At 44.9% G+C, this 24,349-nt stretch overlaps 1 protein-coding gene and 1 long non-coding RNA gene across 4 annotated transcripts in view; one reads left to right on the top strand and one right to left on the bottom strand.

The window, feature by feature from the left end:
• Window positions 1–24,349, top strand: part of JMJD1C (jumonji domain containing 1C) — a 258,840-nt gene that overhangs the window by 104,213 nt on the left and 130,278 nt on the right. The gene's annotated exons all lie outside the window — the stretch shown is intronic.
• On the bottom strand, window positions 7,825–9,401 carry LOC109285487 (uncharacterized). The gene is made up of 3 exons (XR_009463039.1): window positions 9,313–9,401; window positions 9,104–9,200; window positions 7,825–8,057 (listed from the first exon to the last, which is right to left on the bottom strand). It is a non-coding gene; the product is annotated as an uncharacterized LOC109285487 (long non-coding RNA).

Raw genomic sequence — 24,349 nt, 5'->3', positions numbered from 1 at the left:
TGCCTCCCCATGCCTGTTCCCTCACAACAGACTTACCAGCTGGACGCGGCTGCTCTCCATGCTGCTGGGTTGCACTCCTGGCCACCTGCGTGCTGCGCTGCAGCAGGCCTCACACATGCCATTCAATGGCCACTTCAGTTCTGCATACTCCGTATGACCTTTTTACGTACCTGTGATGAGGGGCCATTTTCAGCTGCATTTTTTTTTTTTTTAAATATGCCGGTAAGTGTGCCCTGTCAAGTCTTGCTGGATTTTTCTTCTCTGGGGATCAGCTCCCCACCTTTTACTCTTTCCCCCCCACCCCGCCTTTAGAGCCAAGTAACATTAAGTCTTGGGAGGAGAGTAAAGAAAGAGGGAGACTGATGCACAGGTTCCCAGACAGGCTCTAGGCTTACCACCCATAGGATAATGAGGTGTTGCCTTAAGGGCAAAAATGCATACCTCCTACCTCTCCTTTGACATGTTCCATGCCTCACAGATGGTTTTATAAATTGCTCTTTATGTTGGGGTCTCAGCCACTGTGGGCTTACCCCCTCTTTCTCTAGCTAGGCCTGTCAGTCAAAATCCACTAATCGGGGCTTGACTCTGAGGCTCTAGCTCTCTAACTCACTTGGGCTCAAGGCCCTCCGTTCCATGCTGTCCACAATACCAGGCCTACTGGCCCTTCTACACTGTGTGCCCCTGTGACGCCAGACTGTTGGGGCCTCAGCCCCCTTTGGCTGTGCCCCTCTTTCTGTAGTTACGACCTTTCACCTAAGTCCACCTGCTAGGACCTGGCTTCAAGGCTCCCATCTCCCCTTCAAACAACTTTGGGCTCATGGCCCTAGTGCAGCAGGGCTTCTTGAGTCCTCTATCATGGCGCCCCTTGGCACTAATGAGGCCTCCTCCACTCCTACAGCCTCAGCCACAAACCACTGGCATTTTTAACATCAAACATAAACCATAGGCTCCTATGGCCATATAATGAAAATAATAAGAAATAAGAGAGGCAAACTGCCCGCTTACTTTATGTGATCATGCTTCTGTCTCACAGCATGGCATATTCTTCCCAAAGAGGTGACAGCAGCTGCACCATAGTCATTGGGAGTCCCCCTCTCTGGCCGCCTCCACTTGCAGTTTATATGGTTCTGACTTCCCCTTCCTGTCACCTGACCACCTGGCAGGGCTCGATCCTTAACCCCTACTTGACTGGCTGGCCACGCTCAGAAGGTTCTGGATTTAAAGGAACCGCCCTGTTTCTTTGTAACGGGCCTAGGGTTCCCTGTTACAGTACCCCAAGGGGTACGCGTACCCCCGTTGACAACCACTGCTCTAGTACATTGTATATCTTCTCTACTAGTACACTAGTAAATGTATTGTCTACACCCATTGTAGAAAAGTAAAAACACCATGGGTGCTGACATACCTGGAGAAAACAAAACTGGCACTTTAGCGGAAGAGGAATAGCTTCAGTTTGACCTGGCTCTCCAGCATCTATATAGCTCGTGCACTTCAGTGGGGCTTTTTGGCACTTTTATCTAGAATCTGATTCAATCAGCCATTAGATAAAAGCTCCTAAAAGCCTTACTGAAGCACATGAACTATACAGATGCTGAACAAGCTGGGTCAAACAAATGCAATTTCTTTTCTGGGTGTGTGGAGATGCGCCAAGCTGAAGATAAAAGCAGTTTTGGAGGGCTTTTTTTCCATGTCCGTCAGTGTCCCATCTGCTGCAAGGATTAAAATGGCATAATGACATTAGCTGGTCTGGGAGGATGTACTTTATAATGTTAAAATCTAGTATTCCTGATAACATGTTCTCAAAATTGTGTAAGGTTCCTATTACCTTCTGGAAAAGCCCACATCAGTGTGTTAAATCCTGTGTCATTTGTTTCCTGTTTCACTGAAATTGCAGTTGTTTCTTGCTGTGCTCAACTGTTGGCCCCTTTCTGCTGCCTGACTATGTTTGTAACATATGTGACTCTTTAGATCCAGACTTAACTACATTTGCCTTAACAGTAATTCACAGAAGCCTCTGATGCCCATTCAGCTGATCAACAAATACTACTACGGAATCAGAAAGGCAAGAAACACAGTTGCGCTCCTCCCACTGTACTTTTAAAAGCACAAAAAGTCTGAAGCGCTTACTGGAAGAAATCCAGCTGCTTTTCACCTGAGATTTCCTTCTCTTTTAAATCTGACTTTTTCTGCCATGCATCTGAGGAGTTTTAATGCAGAGAACATGTACTGCTAAAGTATGAAAGTAGGTGAGAGATTTTTATCCTGATCTTCATGAAGTGGTCTCCATTAATTTGGAGTTTTTTTACTTATTTACATTGACCTTTCAGCACTTTTATAAATTCATAGATTGTAAGGGGCTGGAAGGGACCTCACAAGATCATCAGGTCCAGCCCTGCCTGCACTAGGCAGGGAAAACAACTGGGGTCAGGTGATCCCAACAAGGTGACCATCCAGTCTCCTTTATCTCCTTTTATATCTTCTCAGCAGATTAGGGGCACATCTTAATTCTTTCTTTCTTTTCTTGAAAATAGGGAACTGATAGAACTGTATGCCTCCATATCTCAAATGTTGTGCGTTTGGTCCTATCAGGGAGGTGCGGGTTAAGGCAGTTAGTTGTTGCAAGAACTACTGTCTGTGTGCTGGGAACAAGCACAAAATTCTAACATGCCATATGATATTAAGAACATTTATTTTCAGCATCATAAATCATGTCTTGAATGCTGTGTAGCTTCTTTTTTGAAGCATGTAGATATTTTAGTGACCCTGCATGCACACCAGCATAATAGGTTGAAGTAGAGTGTGTCTTGTCAAAGCTGGATACTTATCTGTGAAAATACTCTGAAAGTGATCTTTGACCAGACTTGAATTCAAAATAAAACATTCTGAATGGGAGATCAGAGGAGCAACTTGTGAACAGAGTCCAAATCCCAGACTGTGATTTGCAGAAATGGTTCATTGTTGTTTTTCTGCCTCACTAAGTTATGCACCGTGAGAGCTGAAGGAAGAAGGAATCTTAAGGTTGTTAAAGCACTGAGAAAAGTGTTAGGGATCTTTTCCACTCTAGAGGATGCTTGTTTAGGAGCTAGCATCTTCCTACTATCTTAACTTCCATTGCTATATCATCAGATTTATTTTATGTGGGAAAGCCAGTTCCTCTATCCCTCTATGACTTCAGAATCCCTTCTAAAGCATGCTGCTTTGATCACTTTTTTTTCTATATTGTCAAATCCAGTGGTACTCAACTTTCTGGCCCTGTGAAGGGTGCAAGGCCAGTCCCCAGTTCAGATCCAGCATGAGGTCAGTACCCAGGGTCAGTCCGAGGCTGCAGTCTGGCATGTTGGCTCAGTCCATCGCACTGGATCTGGCCATGAACAGTCTCTGGAAGCAGTGGCAATTAATATTACCACAGCTCTCCCACTGCCCAATTTCTGGACCCCTGGGGAGCCCTGCAAGCAGGAGGTTGAGCACCACTGATCTAAGCAAGAATCTTCCAGCCCCTGTCTACATCAGGAAGTTGAGTAGGCAACAAAAAGCTGTGAATGATCTTAATGACATTTTTTAAATCAAAAGGTAATACTGAAGTTGGTCTGTTTCCTTCTTCAAGGGTGTTTTGCAAAAATTGATGACAGTCAACAAGTCAGCTTTAGAAAAAGATCTGGTTTCAAGTATTGAAATGTAATACCGCTACCAAATGTTGTGGTTTTTCAGTTGCACTGTTTTTCTTTTCCTCTCATTCATTGCTATGTGAAAGACCCATATAAATGGAGAAGTGACTATATGAATATACAACGAAAGAGCAGAGATTTTTTCTTAATTTTTCCTTCCTTGAAATTTTAGTCTGATTTGTGTTCGGTTTTACTTTAACAGAAAATATATACATGTTATTAACTTGCACTATTTGTTACAACATTATTTAATATTTTAATTTTGCCTCAAAGAAAGTAAAAGTAAGAACTGTAACTTCAGGCTGTACGACATCATCTTAGGGGAATAGATGCATGAAATTGGGCTATCATTAGAAAAACACACTGACCTATTAAATTTATAAATGAGTTGAATGGTAAAGCATTAAATTGAGTCAGATGATGATGTTGCACATTTAAGTTGGAACATGTGGTGTTTCTTATTTGGATTTGGTGAAAAATAGTGTTCTTCAGTAGTGTTTAATGTTTTACCATGAGAATGGTGGTTGACCTGAGCTAACCTCAGGTGAATTTGGCTTTTCATTTACAAAGCAGGTGAATCATTAACACAGTATATAGCAGAGTTTTCACTTCTCGGGGACCTTCTGTCTGAGACCTTACATCCCCTGTTGGCAGAATGAAGCATTTGTCTTCTATTAGTCATAGTGGTCCCCCTTTCTAATTGTTCTGAAAGAAATAGTCTATCCATTAGGTCAGGGGCAGGCAATTATTTCGGGCAGAGGGCTGCTTACTGAGTTTTGGCAAGCCATTGAGGGCCGTGTGACAAGCAGTTAGGGGCAGATTAATATTAATTTTCTAAATTTTTTTAGGGGCCCCGTGGGCCAGATAGAATGGCCTGGTGGTCTGTATGTGGCCCGTGGGCCGCATTTTGCCCACCCCTGCATTAGGTAGTTAAGTGGGTGTCACTATTTTATGGAAAACTTCCTATAACTTACATTTTACAGTTATATGTAGAAATTTAACTTTTCCTTGCACATTTTTGTGCATCATGCATGTATCCTAAAAACTATTATATTGCTCTGATCATATCTCCCCTATTTTTCCTCCAAAAGAACCACAACAGTTGCACACACCTTATACACAGGGTAGACCGATAAACAGGCCCCTTCGGTCTTGACTTTTTGTACTTGCAGCATTTTGGTGCATTCAATAAAACATACCAAATCAGACATTTTATCAGTGCCATTTGTATTTTGGTATATTTAGTAAATTTTACCTCTTATGTCCTTTTGCTGGATATTTGAATATCCCGTGGGATTTTGTAGTGGCAATTGTAGTTCAAAGACTTCATTAGTAGTTATCAACTTATTCAAGGAAAAACCCATTCTCCCTCTGCCCGCCCCCCCCTCCTTCCCCCCAGTAATTAAACCTGAACATTTCATATTGCTTCTGTGCAGGGTCAGCTTATAATTGAACCAATGCAGGACTTCTGATCCAGTATTTTAATTTCAAGTTTGTCTTGAGTTATGAGACATAATGCATTGTTGGTGTCATACTCTTACCTGGTGAATTCTGTGGAGATTATATAAATGTATTGATAGAATTTGTTTTCAAGATGGTTATAAAAAAAAGTTTTTTAAAATGGTGCACAAATATTCTACAATTAACAGTGAAGATGGTATACTGTTTAGATCAGCGTTATCAAATTAATCTAACCTGGAAGGAGGGTCTGTGCTATGGGAGAGGCTCCAGGTCCACCCTGCACGCCACATGCAGCATGCACTGACCCCACCCTGGACCCAAGGCTGGGTCTGTGCAGGCTGGACCCAGCCTTGCACGCAGTAGAGGGTGTCTGGGGCATCTGGTATCCCTTAGGGGTGTGAGAAACGGGCCATATTTGATTCGGATTTGGCCCGAATCGGGGACAGTGATTTGATTCATTGATTTGAATCACTGTCCCCAATTCGATTTGGCTGAATCCGAATTTGAAGAGTCAATGCTGATTCAGAGAATCAGTGATTTGGCCATAGACACAGCTTTAAATGTTGTTTTCTACGTACCTCGAGGTACCAGACATGGCTTGTGAACACTGCGATGGTGGGGTGGATGGAGCATCCCACAGGAGCGCAGGGGGGCTCCCCTGTGCGCTCCCCAGCATATCCGGAAGTGGACTGAAAGTACTTCTGGTCCACTTTTGGGTTCGCTGCTAAGCACGTGGGGGGCCCCCTGGCTCGGCGATTGGCCGCGGGGAGACCCCGGGTGCTCCCCCAGACCCAGGAGGCGCCAATCGCGGAGCTGGAAGGCAGGCGGGGGGCCTTGTGTGCTCTCCAGCAGACCCAGAAGTGGGCTGAAGTGCTTCTGATCTGCTCCTGGGCCTAGCACGCTGTGGAATGCTCCATCTACCCCACCATCTCAGCATTCACAAGCCACCTAGTTCCTAGAGGTATGTAGAAAAAACATTTAAAGCTGTGTCTGTGTCTGAATCATTGAATCTTTCCGAATCAGTTTGGAGGGTTCTGATTCGATTCAGAGAGATTAAAGGGTCTCCTGATTCAATTCGGATTCAGAGATTTGGCCACCGAATCGGGCTGAATCTCTGCTGAATTGAATCAGTGACCGAAGCTTTGCACAGGCCTAGTATCCATGTAGGACCAGTTCTGTGTGCTGGCTCCAGGGCCAGTCCAGACTGGGTCCCATGCTGCCCGTATGTGCTAGAGCCAGCACACAGAGCCAGCTGGTGTGGCCGCTGCATGTAGCTCGCACCCTGGATTCCCTGTGTTGCATGCAGCACTCAGACAAGCCCATGTGGCACATGCAGCACAAGCTCTGGGGCTGGTGTGTGCTGCATGTGGTACAAGGAGCTGGCACAGGATGTATGCTGCATGCAGCTTAGGGATCTGGCACAGGGTTCATGCTGCATGCAGCTCTCCACCATGCCAGCTCTGCATGCTGACTTTGGCATGGCCCAGTCTGGGCTAACTTCGGAGCCAGCATGCAGAGTTTGTTTGGCATAGGTGCTGCATGCAGCACGTATGACATCAGATCAAGCCTGCACACTGCATGTAATGTACGGGGCTGGGGCCAGCCCCACATGGCATTTGGAGTCAGTCTACAGACTTATATGGCTCTGCGGGCTATAGGTTTGGTTTAGACCCTGTCTTGATACCGCTGTAACTTGAATGAAATATTGTATTTACTGGCTAGCTGAATGGAGATGAATTGGGTATTGGAGCATCTGCTCTAAGCTTGGTCCTGAAAGTAGTAAAATTGTAATAATTACTTATTGTTACGCATAATTGAAAAAAAGATTGCATCAGATACAGCTTTAAGATTTCTTTGCTGTTTTTAAATTTGTCTTTAATATTTTATGTATCACTGAGTGTCCACTAATGTGTATGAAAATGGCAATGAAGAGCATCATATTTTAGTACTAAAATAATTGTGAAAGCAAAAACTTGCAGTTGCTGGCAGGATGATTTTCGCAGCCAGCTTATAGCATTCATCAGTGGGAGCAACTTTTACAAGTGCCAAGTTGTAATGGCCTGAAGTGTGTGATTATTTCCTTATATGATACTAATATTCTAGGTGAGTTTTAAAGTTTGAACTTTTTATATAAAAAGCTAGTGCCCACTTAACATTTGGAGCAGTTAACTTTTCCTCTCCTGGATAAAAGCGTGAAGTCTTGGGAGGAACAGCAGCGGATTCAGAGACTGATTGAGCTGAAATAATTACCCTCCATCCCTCCCCCCTGGAATAGGTTCAGGTTCCTTTGCAAGAAAGCGGGTATCCGAGTCTTCTCAGAAATCCTTTTATCATAGGTAAAAGTCCTATAGCTTAGTTTATCAGGGTGAGAGATGCTGGGTCCAGATACTGCATCTGCCCTTTTTGTGTTCTGTAGCAGGGCAAAATAAAGAATGGAAACCAGTTTCCATCCCTAAACTTGCCTCACAGCTATCTCTTTTTTACCTCAAAAGCTGGAATAATATGCTTTTCAGTATGCCCTGAGGTCAACCAACTTGAGCTCTGTTGGGCCAAGGGAGAGGGAGCACACTCTAAAGCTGAGGTGGAAGAGCCACCTATCAGCAGCTCCGTGTCCCCAGTATGGGGAGACTACAATCACAGTATTTTCATTGACCCAGTTCTGGTGTCTTCAGTTGTAAAAATCTTGAAAATGCTTAAATGGGTAAGAAAATTCAGATTTATTGTAGTTTATAGACCTAGAATTAATTATTTAATCTCCTGTCTGTTTACAATATTGTGGAAATGTCAGGATATTTATTTTCTTTCAACTTGGGCTCTGATTGCTTATCAAAAAGGTAGTTTAAGAATTTGCTGAAATGCCACTCCTCTTCCCATTCCTCTCCAGAAATTCTTTTCAAAATAAATTACTTCACGGAGTGATCCTGATGGCATCTGGAAGTAGAAGTTTTAGAATTGGTACCAGTGCTAGACCTTTATTACATTTTTGGGCAGTATAATCCTTATTAAAATTCTCCAGATTGGTCCATATTCTCAACCTTCAGATTGAAGTCTTCCACAGTTTTTACTAAGGTGGAAACACAAAAGTACTTCAGGTGCATCTACTTGTTTGGTTAACCTGCAGCTGCAGGTTAGTTTAGTGACTTTTGTCATCAGCCTTTTATTGTCCTTGTGCTGTAGATGAATTTGTGTTCATATATCCAGGAAGAGCAAATGTATTTGAGAGATGTTTTTCGTTTGGGGAAAAAGCCAGATGATGTAGTCATGACTAGGGTCTTGAAAAGATCACAGATTTCTTATAGAAAATTCGCAGCACGTGAGTGGGTAAAATATCATTTTTCACAGAATATTTACGGAACTATTGATCTTGGCAAATGGGTCCCGGTGGTTCTTTGAATGTTCCGTGAAAAATTATACTTTACCCACATGTATGCTCCATGTGCAGCAAGCAGCATTAGCAGTGGGGTAAAATATTATTCGGGGGGGGCTGAACCCTGCCTGACCCTCGCCTCTCTTTCCCATGGGGCTGTTTCAGGGCCGGCATGCACTGCGGCTGTAAGCGGCACTGGAAGAGTGGATGCACTCTGAGTGCTGCCGGGTGCTGCGGGATGGCAGTGCTGTGGTGCTGCTGCTGTCACTGGCTGCTGTGAAAAGTTTGGGGGGGCTAAGCCCCATTAGCCCTGACCTTCCACTACCTATGGCAAACACGCATACACCGCCCCGCCCCCCCCCAACAGTCCCCAAGCTCTGGCCCGCCAAACCCCCTTCCCTCCCTATACCAGGGGTGGGCAAAATGCAGTCCGGGGGCCGGATGCGTCCCGCCAAGCCGTTCTATCTGGCTTGCAGGGCCCCTAAAAATTTTAGAAAATTGATTTTAATCTTCCCTGAGCTGCCTGTCATGCGGTCCTCTGTGGTTTGCCGAAACTCAGTAAGCAGCCCTCTGCCCAAAATAATTGCCCGTCCCTGCCCTATACACTTACCTTCATCTGGCTGCATCCTGGCCATGCCCCCAGCAGCCAGTTGCAGGCTGGAACACTGCAAAAGTTGAGGTTTCCCCTTGCAGGCTGGAACACTGTCCTTAAAAATCGTAGTGTGGGGTTAATATCATGGTATTCGTGCAGTCCACAAAATTGCAATTTTCTCAGGGACCTATTCATGACATGGGATGATGGAATGGAAAGTATTTTACCATCAACGGTATCAGTGACCTGGAAGAAAACAAAATTATTACTGATAAAGTTTGCAGCTGACAAAGATTCAGGGAATGGTAAGTAAGAAACAGCACGAGTCCCTGATACAAAGCTACTTTGAACTCTAAGCTGGAATCAAACAAAATATGTTTCTTAATATGGTCATGTGGCAAAGTTAAATGGCTGTGAACAAAGAGTGGAGGCCATGCCTATGGGGTCAGGGTTTATCCTGGGAAACAGTAACTCTGAAAAACTTAGGTTATGGTAGATAATTAGCTGAACATGAGCTAATGATGCCAGGATGACTGCTGTAGCCCAAAGAAATGCCAGGTGCTAGAAGAGATGTTTTATTACCTCTGAATATTGGCACTGCTGTCAGTGCTACCGGAATGCTGTATTCTGTTCCTTTGTCCACAGTTCAAGGATGTTAATGGTAAACTGGAGAGGGTTTAGACAAGGGGCACAATAATTATATATAAAATAGAAAACATACTATATAATGAAAGCTGCTAGAAATTCAGCATCCAAGATTAATTGCTGGAAACTGACACTACAAATTCAGATGACAAATGAGGCAAAATTTTTCAACACTGCGCTAGTTAAATGTTGGAATGGTTTTAAGGGTGGTTGTAATGGATTCTAAGTCGTTGGAAATTTAAAATCAAGATTGAATATGGTTTTTCCCTCTTCTTAAAAATTATATATACTGTAGTACAATGATTTTCAACCAGAATTCCTTGAAATCCCATGCAATATTATCACTGTTAGGTGTGCAAACTTGATTCACAAAATAAACCTAGAGATTTCAAATAGGAATTCATAGTGTCAAAAGCATTCAGACCTGTTGTGGTCTTTCTTAGTTCTTTGAAACAAAAGAATTGCTCTATTATTTTTCTGTAGTCAAAATGAGTAAAAACTAAGAGCTAGCATTTTCTGAGGGATGCCTTGAATCTAAAATGGTTGAGAGCTGCTGCTCTGGTATGTCAGAATTACGTCCGGAATTACCGTAGTTCAGGGAAGTATTAGTGCCTGCATTATGTAGCAAGTCTGATGTAAATACTCTCATTAGTTCCTTTTGTCCTTATGAGCAAGGATTCCGATTTAAAAATTGTTGATACTCTGATAAAAACTGACAAATTCTTTGATTAAAAACCCCAGACTACGTGTTTTTTTTTTTTTAATGCTCTTAAAATGAAAGGCCACTATGTATGCATGTATGTATCAGTTGAACACAATGTTTTATTGATAGATTTACAATTTCAAAGCAATTTAGAAGCCTATCTGTGCCTCAGTCATTATAATAAAATGAGTTCTAAATATCTGTAAATTTTGGTGTTTGATTTTGGGCTTTTTATCATGGAAAATCAGAGCTCCCCTTACCCTCTTTGCTCATCAGGATGTGGGTCCAGCTGCAGCTGTCCTTCCTCACTGCTTAGTCACGCTGAACAACCTTGATATGCTGGTGTTCTGCTCATGCCATTGTCTCACTCTCAACCCATGGCTCCCTAGCCCTGCTGGCACCCCTTACTCTTGATCCACAGCCCCCTGGCCCTGATGTGGTGTTACTTGCAGTAGAGTAGTGTGTGGAGCCTGGCTCCCCCTCCACCACGGATGGCATGGCTGGAGCAGAACTTGTGGGTGGGGCAGATATGGGCTGGCTGCTGTGGCCTTGGGGCTCTCTGTCCTGCTGCCTTTCCTCTGGGGCCTCTGTGACCCAGTGGGTGGGACTCATTGTGGGAGGGGAGAGCAGGGCAGGGAGGCTTGGTGCCACCACAGGGAGCCCCGTGCCACCATGGGGAGGTGATCCCTGCTCTCCTGGCAGCAGTGGGGGTGGGAGCGTGGAGTTGTGCACCCCACTGCTGCCGGGTAGGCAGGGTGCACCACTCCCAGGGGTAACACCGAGCTTCTCTGTCCCACTCTGCCCTGCCATGCTGGATCCCACCCACTGGGCCGCAGAGGACCTGAGGGGAAGGCACCAGGTTAAGGAGCCCTGAGCCTGCAGTGGCCAGCCCTCATCTGCCCCTGCCCTGTGTACAAGTCTGAGAGGTACTTCCATCCCCCATGCACCCCCTGGGAATGTGTGCAGTGGCCCCCCAGACAAGCTGCCCATGGCTCCATCCCGCTTCCCATCCAGGTCTTGTGGCTGCGTATTCCTGCCCTGGGCCCCAAACCCCAGGACCCACACACCATGCTGGCTGGGCAGTGCCTGCAGCACCAGCTCTGCCCATCTCCTGCCCTCCTTGACTATGGAGGCCTCAATCCCCCCGCCCCCTAGACTTGCCTGTGGGGAGCTGTGGGAGCTGCTCTCATGCTGCCTGGCTGCCACGTGCATGTGTGCATGCATACATACATGTGGCACCCCATGCCTGACCACCCTCCTCCCACTCCTCCTAGCACCTTGTCGGCTGGAACTCTGCCAGCCTTCAAGGAGAAACCTAACGTTTCCTTCATTTTTCTGCTTAAAATGAAAAAATCCATGTTTTACCCTTTTTTTTTCCATGGTGAATGGAAGACCCAGATCCCCACTTACGAGGTACGAAAGTGCTGCTCATGTGTCACTGTTAAAATAGGCTTTGCTGTATTCTAGTCAGGTAACAACTCATGCATTTCTAACAGGCAAGTTCCAAAAAATAGAACCTGAGGCAATGCCAATCCTCATGTATTACCCAGAAAACCAACTTTGCTTGGAATTTGGGACTTAGGGCCATCAGATTTGCTGCACTACTTTATTTTAATTAGTTGGGGGTCCCAGTCATATACATCCTTTAACAAACTAAGGCAGTGGGACTGGTACAATTATAGGAGTGACGGTGCTTTTAGTTGGCTTTTGAGTACAGGGAAAAGCACTCTAGCAGTTGACTTATGTAGAATAAAATCTAATTGATAATGAATGGTCTTTGGAGACAACTATGAACATCTTCCTTGTTATGTAGTCATGTAAATATGAATATCTGTGTTGAATTGAAATGCACAGTATGTCACATCTTGCATCAGGTGATTTATGGTCTCAGTTTGGTGTAAATGAGCTTGTTAGATTGAGGAAGAGAATATATGCATGTTAGTCACAGTTCTTAATGAAAAATTTGATTAACCATATGATCAGCATAGTTTGAGAAGCATAGTTATATGCAAGTTCTGGTTGTGTGTCACTGATGCAGTAATGCTCATACATTTAAAAAAAAAAAAAAAAAAAGGTTGGCAACTGTGGCCTATGGGCTGGATCTGGCCTGAGGAGCTTTTGGATCTGGCCTCTGGAGCCATGGTTTTCGGCAGCAGGGGGAGGGCTCTTCCTGTGCCATACCACTGTCAGTCACCTGGGGCTCCAGCAGAGGGAAGCTCTCCCTGCACCGTGTTCCACTGCTGCATGGACTGCATGGCGAACTCAGCCCCTTGTTGCACTGGAGTCAGAGCTGGAGTGGGGCAGCACGGGTTCTGGCAGAGGAGGGCTTTTACTGTGCCATGCTGCAGCTGATTGACAGGAAGAAGCGGTGCCAGCAGCTGGATCCTAATGCCTCGCAACCTAATACCTGAACTGGGTCATTCCGCATGCCCTCCTACTGCCTTCCCCTCACCCCCCGTCCTCCTGCTGACCCTTGCATTAGATTATTCCCATAATAGAACTCAGTGAGTTGGTTTCTTAGTTGATCATTCTCAACCTCTTTCCACAACTACCTGTTTCCCCATGTCAGTATCAAAATACCCAGTGAATTGTATTTAATCATGTCTTGGCATGTTACCATTACATTATTGCCCTGGCTGGAGAAGGTTGATTTCAACATCCTTGGCTGGTTTAGTACTTTCACGGTCTATAATGATAGAAGTACTTGGAGTTCCTTCAACACAGATGAAATTATTGGCACAGATAAGATTGTATACCAGCCTATTTAGTAGAATAAGCAGCGCACCTTGTATTGGGTCTCTGCCATTCGTGTATAAATATCTGACCATGTGTCCATTTGAGCTTCATAATGACCAGTGTCATCCCACCAAACTTCATGTGAAGCACGCAGAAAAAGAAGACAAAGTGCTGCTGCTTTCTTAGTCAAATTAAGCAAGGTCTAATGTTCTACTCAGTGGTATTTCTGTATTTGTGTCTGCTTACATCATTGTAGCTCTATAAGGCTAGGGACAGACATTACACACAAACTGGTTTAAGTGATCAGACACTGGTTTAAACTTCTAACAGAACAGATGTTCAGTGCACACAAACCAGTTTGAAAATGGCTGAAACAGGTTTGAGATAAGTCTGATACTACATTCAATCAGGTTTAACTGATTTGGGTCCAACTGGTTTATGCAATGTCTGTCCCAGACCGCTTGCTGGTTTAAGATAAACCAGACACCCCCAGCATCCCGGCATGCTCTCTGGGCTGGGTGGGGCTCTCTGCTCCACCGCAGAGCTGGCCTCACCCATCTGTTCCCTGGCTGCAGCTCTGGCAGAGACTTGTAGTCACAGCAGGGTCTGCTGGCTTCCCTGTACCCACTCCCCATCCTTCTTGCCACTTGCTGCTTAAGCAGAGATTCCTTCCTCCTCTCTCCCACAGCACAGACTGTAGCCAGCATGTGGTATGCTAGCTAATATGCTGTGTAATGCTGTGTAAGGTAGATAGGGCATTGTCTCCTTAGGGCTTTTTCGAGGTAATCAACAGCTCAGATGTTAATGTCCCTGCATTCCTTCCTTTGGAAAAAGCTAGAGCTTGTTATGAGCAAGGCTTTGTTTTCTGATGGGGTATTAAATGCTGATAACCAGGGATCCGGGTTTTCCATTTCCCATGGAAAAATGGAGAAAACCATGGATTTCCTGGTTTTATCAGAGAAAACATGGGTTTTCCCTTTTAGCAGAGAAACCCATGGATTTTCCCCCTTTTGCAAAGAACTCTGCAGGCTGGCTAAGTTCCAGTCTTCAAGAGCTGTTTGCAAAAAGGGCGAGAAAGCCCCCAACCCTGCCCGGAGGAGCAGGGGGAGGGGGAGGCAGAGGGGAAAGGGCAGAGCCTGAGGCTTTTATTCAGTCACAAGGCCTAGGTCAGGCTCACTTTCCTCCTGGAGCCTGTGAACTGGTAAGTGGGACTTTCAGGGGCCTGAGGGGTTGCGGGTAGGGCTGGTGTGAAAGCTGGTTGGGGGCTGAGGAAGCGGGGTGGTGTTGGGGAAATACAGAGTGCCTGGCGCCTCCACGTGCAGCTTCCCTTAAGGGCTGCTATAGCTGCTTAAGTTTCACGTGCCCCCAGCCAGGCACTCCAGCTGTGAGCAGGGAGATGTGGAGCTGGCCATGCACTCTGGCCATAAGCAAAGTGTTGAGGAAACGCATGGAGTGCCTGGCTGGCTCCGTATTTCCCTGCTTGCGGCTGGAGTGCCCGGCTGGGGGCAGGTAAAACTGAAGCAGCAGGGCAGCAAGGATCTGCCAGCAGGGATCTGCCACCCTGTTCCCCTCCCCACAACCTGGCACAGCTGTGACAGAGGAGCTGTGCGGGGATCTCCTAGCTGCTGCTTGCTCTGCGCCACCCCAGTGGTGAGCCTCCTGCATGCGGGGCTGCACTGAGGGAAGCAATGTGGGGATCCACCACTCAGAGCAGTGGCAGGCACAGGAGGTGCGGTGGGGGGTGAGGAGATCCTGGCACGGCCCCGCTGTTCCCAGCTATGCTGGGTGTTGCCTGCAGGGCTATATCAGTGCTGTGGGAAGGAAGCAGGGAGAGAGCTCAAGCCCACAGGGAGCCTGCCCCCAGATCTAGGGATGCAGGTCCCCCTTGCTCCCCGGGAGTGTGCACGGCTGCCAGGAGCCAGTCCCACCCCTGTCCGAGTCAGTCGCAGGCAACAGCAGGGGAGCTGGCTCTGTGCTCCTGCTGCAGCTGTCTTCTGTTGGGGGTAGGGAGCTGTGGACCTGGGTCCCTGGTCCCATAGCCCTGGCAGCTGGGCCCCCCCTCCGGCAGGGCAAGTGGGCAGGGGCTGTGGGTGGGGAGCAAGGGGCACGAGCAGAGCTGGAGGGCTGTTGTGGGGGTAAAGAGGGGCACCAGTAGGGCTGTGGGGGGCCTTTAATTTTAATCACGGATTTGGGGGTTTTTATCAGAGTGCTTGCATTTTTTATCATGGATAACCAGAATCCTTGCTGATAACAGAGCTGATAAATGCTCTGTTATCAAGGGGGGGACCCCTCCCTAATCAGTGTCCTGCCAGGCCTGGCCATGCCCCCTCAGCTCAGTTCTGTGCAAGGGAGGGCTGCTCTAGTGCCCCCAGCTTCCAGCCTGAGCCACTGCAGGCATGTGCCTGCATATCTGGGATGTCTGAGCAGTTACAAAGTGATTTAGCCTAGCTAGGTTAGACTGACCTGCAAAGATTGAATCCATTCAGGCTCAGACTTTTTGAATGTCTGTCCCTAGCCTAAATGTTGACTCCAATCAACACCAACATTTCTGAAAATGTTCTAGGTACCAGCAGAAAAAAACCTGTGGATATTGGTGAAAATTGAAAAAAACTAAAATTGGGGAGGGTACTAGCAAAAATCAGAACAACCTCCAGGCTTGCCTTGTCTTGTGCCAGTGCTGGGGCTTAAAGATTAAGGGAACCGCAGATGGGTACTGATTCTCACTTGTTTTTCTCCCTTTGTCCTCCTTTCGACTGCCCTGATTTGCTCTGTTGGGAAGAAGAGCCACGTTTTGGTTGGTGCTTCATAAACTTAGGAGGTGACCATATCATATGCATAAAATACAGCTATTTGTTGCCCAGGAGCCAAGAATTAGTTTATTAAGTTCATAGGGTAAACACTGTATCCTAGATCAACCTTCAGTATCCCTAACAGTACTACATTTTTACCTGTGTATGAACAGGGAGGGACAGTGTGCACATTGGAAAATGGATTGGCATAAAACTTTGTGGCAAGCATCCTTAAAACGTGGAGCTAGTGCGTGGAATGTTAATTTATTCTTTATCCATATAGAACGTGTCTTCCTACTGCACTTGGCAAATGCACAACTGTAGCTCATGGGGGGAAAATAGTTTAAAATTCTAATTGGAGTTATTTTTATTGTTTTCTCATTATGCACTCCAAATGATAATTCTGTATTGACTTCAGATCTCACAGTGTTACATGGTGCCCTGGAACCCCAGACCCTTTTTCCATTCTAGGTAGTAACTCGTAGCCAGTTTCACTGGTTCATCTTCCAGACACCTTGGCTTCTGTACTGTTTGCCAGCTTACAAGCCTACATATTGAGCTTCCCTTATTCAAGACCCTCATTCTTCCTCCTCAGTCTTCTGCTGCTGAGTGCAAGGAGAAATGTTCCCACCAACTGAATTACAGTGCAACTTGAGCGTGAGGGGCAGCTGCAGAGAGTTCGTAATAATCCAGGGAAACAGGAAAAAAAACAGTTTGCTTGGCTGCAAACATGTGGCCAATTCTACAGCAAAACTGCTGTATTCTGTTGCATCTTGGAGAAAGGCTGTAGTCAGTCAAACACAGGACTCCACTAAGCTCTGATTTGAGATTAGTGGAGCAGTTCAGACTAGGGGTGTGCAAAGCGGGCAGTCTTTGATTCGGATTTGGCCCAATTCAGGGAACAGTGATTTCCTTTGCTGATTCAGATCACGGTCCTGGTTAGATTTGCCCAAATCTGAATCTGAAGATTCGATTCTGATTTGGAGAATCAGCGATTCAGACATAGATACAGCCTTATATTTTTTCTACATACTTCGAGGTACCAGGCATGGTTTGTAAATGCTGAGATGGTGGGGCAGTGGTGCATCCCATGGGAGCACGGGGGGGGTCCCCCACACGCTCAGTGGCGGACCTGGAAGCAGACCAGACCCCCCTGCTCCCTGGCTTGGCAACTGGTGCTTCCTGGGTCTGGGGGGCCCCTGCGGCTGATCACTGAGCCGGGGGAGGGCGGGGGGGTCCCCCACATGCTTGGCGGCAGACCTGAAAGTGGACCGGAAGCACTTCTGGTCCACTTCTGGGTCTGCCGCTGAGCACGCGGGTGAACCCCCTGCACTCTCATGGGACACTCCATCCATCCTACCATCTCAGTGTTCATGAGCCACACCTGGTACCTTGAGGTACATAGAACAAACATATAAAGCTGTGTCTATAGCTGAACCGTCTAATCTTTCTGAATCAACTCAGGCTTCTGATTTGATTTGGAGAGATTAATGGGTCTCCTGATTCGATTGGGATTCAGAGATTCAGCTGCCAAATTGGGCCGAATCTCCTCTGAATCAAATAGGTGACTGAAGCTTCGCACAGCCCTAGTTCGCACCCTTCAAAGTCACTTTGTATACTTCATAAAAATATCTGAAAGTTTTGGTTTTTTTCCCCCAGCCTGTTTGCATTTTTAAGGCTATCTTTGTACCATGAGGCCTAGAAACAATTATTAACAAAAGTTGAGAGCAGAGCTTTGTGTTGACGTGAATTTTTCTGTAAATGTGTATGCTCTTTTAAGTATAGAAGTAAAACTAATTTTTTTTTCTCTTCTTGGCTGAGTTCCAATTTCAATAAGCCCCTTAGGCAGTCTTCCAAAAGATACGTGAGCGCTTTTAGAAATACTGTCATCTTGGTCTACTGCTCTTTCCCTATAGTTGCTCAGAGGAAAGGTGGCCCTTATTTTTTCCAGAACCTCCTGGATATTTTGATGTTTGGGGATTTCCCATACTCAACAATGTGCAGCTATTACAAGGGGAAGAAGAATAAGCGTTCTCTGCCCTGATATCCCACTCCTGCACCCTTGCAGTTTTAGAAGCATCTTTCTGCATCGTGAACTCCACTACAGACCTTCCAGACTAGAGGAAGCATCAACAACAGCAACGTGTAGCCGGCAATTAAACTGCTTGTAAAATGTAAATTGCTTTCTGAATCGTGGTTAATTCCACCCCTATGCTGTTTCCCATATAGCAGCAAAACCTCTACAGTTGCCTGCAGAATTGGGAAGACACCACTAGATTGCTGTAACATTCATTTAACATTTGGAAGAGAATACAGACTTTTAAAAATTCTGTTTGAATTCAACAGAAATGTTATTATTTATTTTAATAAAGTATATCTTGCTTCTAAGTTATTGGCAGACTTGTATAACATTCCAACATCAAAACAAGTCTTAGTCATCCTTCATCCTTCTACAAAGCACCAGGTCAAAATATAATATACCTTGGTACCTCAGGCAGTACCTCATCCTTGCCTTATATCCATCCAAAACTTAAAACCAGTGGGTGATATAGCTTGTTCCTAAGGTCATAAAATCTGGGCTGTTTTGCAACAGAGAACAAAGAGTATTCTAGTACTCCAGTGTCCTAACTATGAATGCTTTTCAAGCAATCCCCCTTTTTGTTATATAGAAGTGAATACAGCATAAGTACCTTACATGATCGCAGCAGGTATAGTATGGTGCATAAGGAAAAGCAATCCCTTAGGTAGTCCTAGGATATCTTGGACTGTACAGGCTGAACTTGGCATCTTTAAAGTCCCTTCAGAAGTGCGTTGGTAATTAACACATTTTCTGGATCATATTTGTTGTAAACTGCCCTGAGCCCCTTGTTGGGAAGGGAGGCATATAAATTGAATAAATAAATACATGAGGTGCTGTCTCTAAGTGTCCCATCAAGCTGGCAGATGTCTTCAGAACAGCTTCCAGCTTTTAAGCAGATTTAAGTAGCTCTGTGTAGAATGAAGGAGTCTGAGGGAGGTGGCACAGATGCTTTATGCTTCTATGCTGAAAGCAGGAAGACATGCAGAGTACTTACTTTGTCCCAAAAGTACTCCTACTAAGTCTGTTCTGTTGAGTGCACTGGATGATCACGGATCTATTATGGAATCTGTAGAAGTGCAACACATCTTGAACAGCAGTGACTGTGAAGATAATTATCCTTTTACCTAAGACCTATGTAAATTTCTGTACAGAAAACAAAGGTCAGAATGAAGAAAACTGTTCAAGATGCCTTTGCACGTTTGCAGTTTAACAGCCTCAGGAAAAATCTAGCAAAAATTCTCATAAACATCAGTGAGCTGACCACTTTTCAAAGACAGCTACATCACTTATGGTACATAAGCCTATGGATGTTTCTCTTATATATGCACATCTGTATTACCTCAAATTCATATTCTGAAATCTCATGAGGCTTGACATAGACTGGGTGTTTGTATTGTTGTGTGCTTGTGAATGTATCAGCCTTGTCTATGGTAGGCTTCTTCTGTCACCAGAGCTTCTGTTGGCAGACAGAAGCCACTAGAGCCTGTTCATAGATGCTCATTTCCACTACAGCAGTTGTGGAGGCAACAGTGTGTTTATCAGTGTCTGTTACTGGTGATGCCAGGAGTATTCTCTGAGTTAGGTAGATACAGTTACACTGCTGGCAGAGGGAAAGAATCCTGCTCTCATAGGGTGCTCTGAATGCAAACACTCGCAGTTCTGCTGGATAAACTATATAGTGTTGCCTAAGCCATAGTTCTAAGCAGTAAATGTCTTTTTCTTGCCTGGTGGAAAAAGCATATTCTTCATCTGATGTACAATATATGTTGTTTCTACTTCATTTGTTTAACAGCAAAATGCTTCCTCAGTACTCCCTCTTAGTAGTTTAAAAGGCTAAGGTGATTTAAAAAAATTAAAGAATGTATATGTTAAAAACCTGCCCAAGTTCCCTGCAGTGGTCAAACATCAGGCCTCTGTATTGGATGCAACCATTGGAATCCACATACTTCCAAGCCTACAATAGCTCAGCAGCATCCAGATGCTGTTCTGCATCTGGCTTCTCGAGATATTCCTGGGGTACAGACTTCCTGTCTGGTACAATTTGGGATTAAGGAATCCTCTTCCTTGGATCGCTTGAGCATGTTTGAACAAGCTAATTCCTGTCCTTGCAGTGGCAGAGCATTGATCTCTCTCTTGCTCCCCCACTTTACCTGTGGCTAGTTAAACAGTGTTTTTCATATTTTGGGTATCATGCCTGGTAGATGTATGTAGTCTTTGAAGTTTTAAGAACAGATTTGATAAACACTAGTCTGCAGTGACTTGTCTGTGATGATCCTGCTCTGAGCAGGGAGTTAGCCTAGATCAGGGATGTCAAACTCGTCAGCCTCCGTGGGCCAGATTAGTGCTGGACTGGTCCTTGGGCCAAGTAAGGCCTGAACATAGGGTCACTTCAGCATGGTACTGCCAGCAGCCTTCGACCAGCCCCATGTGCCTCTGGCAGCTCTTTCCCTGGACTAGCCCCATGCCATAGTGGCGTGAGGGTCCAATCTGTGACCCTGGGGCAGCATCAAGGACTGGATGATGGGGATCCATGGGCTGGAACTGGCCAGTGGGCCATATCTTTGACATGCCTGGCCTAGATTACCTTCTGAGGTCCCTTCCAGCCCTATTTTCCTATAATTTTATGATTTTGCAGTCCAACAGCCTTAAGCCCCAAGACATATTCCATTTCAAGTGACTTGGTTTCCACCTTCTGGATTCTGGAGCTGCACTGGTGACTTAGAGAGCTCACCTCACATGTACTATATAGCCAAAGGGGTGTGGCTGCATCCCCACCTCCCCTCCCTTAGATGTGTCCACATTTGTAGTTGGCTCTCTGGAGGCTACCTGACAATTAAAGCCAGTACTGCATAGACTTTGCAAAGGCATGTCTAAAACCATATACATATTATTCAAAGAAAAGCAGAAATGTTACAGATGTAGGCAAAAAACCAAACAAACACCACAGTTCATTTTGTCTCCATGAGTTTCTTCTGCACTCCTGAGAGCCTTTAGGGTTTTTGTTGTTGTCCTTCAGGTAATCCATGACCATCCTGAACCCCTGTTTCTCTTGGGCAGTCTTTTATTCCTGTCACTGGATTCTTCCTCATGCATTTATGGTTTTGTGTTCCTGTTTCCCTTTTAAAATCAGTCTGAGACACCTTACACGGGGACTTAACATGATCCAACCCTTGAGTCGAACTGAGGTTTCCAACCCTCCTGGCGTTCTGAAGGGCATGTTCCAACCCTTCTGTAGATTAACAGTTAATCTCTGTTCTTGTAGCCTTCATTGTACTCTCTGGGTAGAGCTATTCAATAGTTGACGGCCATTGATAGTCCTCTGTTCAGAGTCAGACACCCAGGTACCAAGATTCCTCTTAACCCAGGAGAAATAATGCAGTCCAACCTAACAACTACAGTATTGCAGGGTAATATATAAGCCTTTAAAACTCTGATTGGGGTAATATATATAATCACCAAATTGTCAATGTACTGTGCAATTTCTAAAATAGTGTTTGAGGATTTGTTCTAATATTTTGCGGTGTTAATTTTAGTAGGGTGTAAGAGTATGTGTGTGTACTTAAAACTTTTAGTTATGGCTAGAAACAGGACTACAAACCCATAGGTTTGGGGCTACCATTTTAGTTCTGACAAGTTACTTAAGCCTATTTGTTCCTCTGTCTGTTAGAAAGAAGATTCTTTTCTACTTCAGAGCTTTATGAGAGAGATTCACATAATGTTTTGTTGAGCACAGTATAAAAGATTAGGAATGTTTTGTGTGTGTATCTTTCAAATACATAAATTCAGCGTTTATTTATTTGTTTTGAACAAAAATGGTATTGAAATATCTGCATACTACTGACCGAGTAGCAGTGTATTCATATTCAGGCTGTGCAGTTCATATACAAAGTACTTTACATAATATAACACACCATTTTTATTTATTATGTGATTTGCAACATTCTGTAAATTTTATAAATACTAATTTCAAGGCATGATTCCTTCACGTAAAAGAGGGCTGTCCAACTTACAAGCTGCCAGGAGCCACATACCATGTGGCATGCACTAGGCGAGGCATGGTCACCTGGCTTATATGCTGTGTCGATGCTTTCCCCCTCTGCCCCAGGGTGCACTGTGCCCACATGGGCATCTGTCCCATTGCTGTATTAGGTAGGATTTCCCCACTTTTCCCTTCTCCCATTCCTCCAGCAAATGGGTTCCCACTCCCACACACATGCAAACCCAGACTCACCCTCATCTCCTTTTGCCATGTGCCACACTGCCCTGCCCCTCTGGGGGGAGAATGGGAAATGACAGCTAAAAGAGAAGACGCTGGCTGCTATTATGGCACGGGTGAAGGCAGGGAGGCAGCCAGGTAAGAGTCTAGAAGCTGCAAGATCTCTCCACGTTGGGCGCATATGGTCTGTGATCTGCCTTTTGGACAGCCCTGATTTATGCTTAACATCTATTTTTACATCATCCAGTACTGAGGGGAAGCACCTTCCTAAACAAGAAATCCTCTTCAGTTCTTTCAGAAAGGTATCAGCTGTTTTCAGGGAACAGCCTACTTTATCAACACTTTTTGTCTGACCTCAGATTAACACTGCTAACTACCTTTCTAATTCCTTTGTGTTTAGTTCTTTGCTTCCCTGTTTTACAGCTGAGGAAGGGACCTAGTCAGCATCTGCATTGGCTTTCCAAGCTACAGAAAATGCGATAAATACCTAGCTTGCTGTGTAAGATTTAGAATTTGTCACATGTCACACACTTCTGGAGCTCCCAACATGGAAATGCTGCCAGAGCTCAGACTCTGCAGAGGTGGAGGATGATTCTTTGGCGCCTGGGGCAGGTACCCCTCAGTGACACCTACTTATACTACGGTGTTTGTCCAGTGTGGATTGACATAATTGTTGTGCTCTTAATCAAGTCTATGTCTCCGATTTATTTCACTGTCAAAATTCAGATTGCCTAGTGTTGTACTCTCTGAAGGCATCGCTTAAATGTGCTTTCTCAGTTACTTGTGCTACATTTGACCTACATACTGTGAGGAACTGATTGAATTTCTGGGGGCTGGATAGATAAGTTAGATTTTACTTACTTAATGTGCAAAGACAAAAAATATTTTAAATCTTCGGTGTAAGCACACAATTTTCATTAGCCTCTTCTTAATAATAATTAATGCAAAACATTAACATTTTGCTGGGTTGCAGTATCAGGAAATTCACTCATTGCTGGTACATACAGCATGTGCAGGAATGTACAAAAAATAAAGATAACAAATCTTTAACACTTACTGAGGTTGAAAGGCAAGTTGCTATACATGAAGTTGTTAGAGCTTACTTCATTTGTATTCAAAAAGAACAGACTGTTAGAAACCACACGAAATGTGTGTTATGTTGATCTGTTCTTTTATGATACTGGCAGAATGATGCAAATGAATCAGATTTAATGGTACAGAAAGAATACTGCATGCTGAGGGGAATGCAGACATTTGTTTCATCCGCTTGAGTCAGCAACTAATGTATTCTACTATAGTCCTCTTCTGTGAGAACAGTCTGAAGGTTACTTGAGGGTAGCATGAGTCACTTCAGTGATTTCCTCACTGGTTATTAATCTACAGCAGGAGTGTCAAACTCATCTAGTCTTGTGGAAACCCCTTTCCCCTGCACGCTGGATCCAATGCATACAGTGTCCGCTCCAGTCCAGGACAGGCGGCACATGTGGCACCATCTCCAGCTGGTTCGGGACTCAGCAGGAAAAAGCCTGACATCTTGGGCACGTGGCTACGCTGTGGGAACTGAGCTGTGGTATCAGGTTTCTTCCTGCCACGCTGCTGGGACCCCAGCACCGCTGCTTTCACTGCTTTCAGGTGCTTGGCAACCAAGCAAGTGAGATTCCACCATCTCAGCTAGGGTTGGGGCAAAGTCTGCGGATGGGATGACCCAGCTCTGTGGGCCAGATTGAGCTCGCAGGCCATATGTTTGACTCCTGATCTACAGGATGGCACATAACTTTAACAAAATCAATTTTTGGATACTGAAATTGCATTGTGATTAAAAGGGAAGTAACTGAGAAACATTTCTTCTAGTGTATTTTTTACTTCAGAAGATACTACTAGTTTAGAGGCCAGAAAAGATCTAAATGTGAAAAGAGCCTCATGTGAAATGCAGTTAGGGGGTGAAAAACATAGCTGAGGGGAAGATGTTTTTAGTCAGCATGGGGATTAACCATACAATTTCTGTAGACTTTAATTAAGCTTTCTGTAAACAAAACCAAAAACCTGCCCCTGATTTTTCTAAAGTAGCTTTTCAAATACAAATCAATATAGTGTC

The sequence above is a fragment of the Alligator mississippiensis genome, chromosome 6 (assembly GCF_030867095.1).
Source record: "Alligator mississippiensis isolate rAllMis1 chromosome 6, rAllMis1, whole genome shotgun sequence".
Taxonomy (NCBI): domain Eukaryota; kingdom Metazoa; phylum Chordata; order Crocodylia; family Alligatoridae; genus Alligator; species Alligator mississippiensis.
Note: the sequence above shows the minus strand (reverse complement) of the source record. Positions and strands in the feature narration are given on the sequence as shown.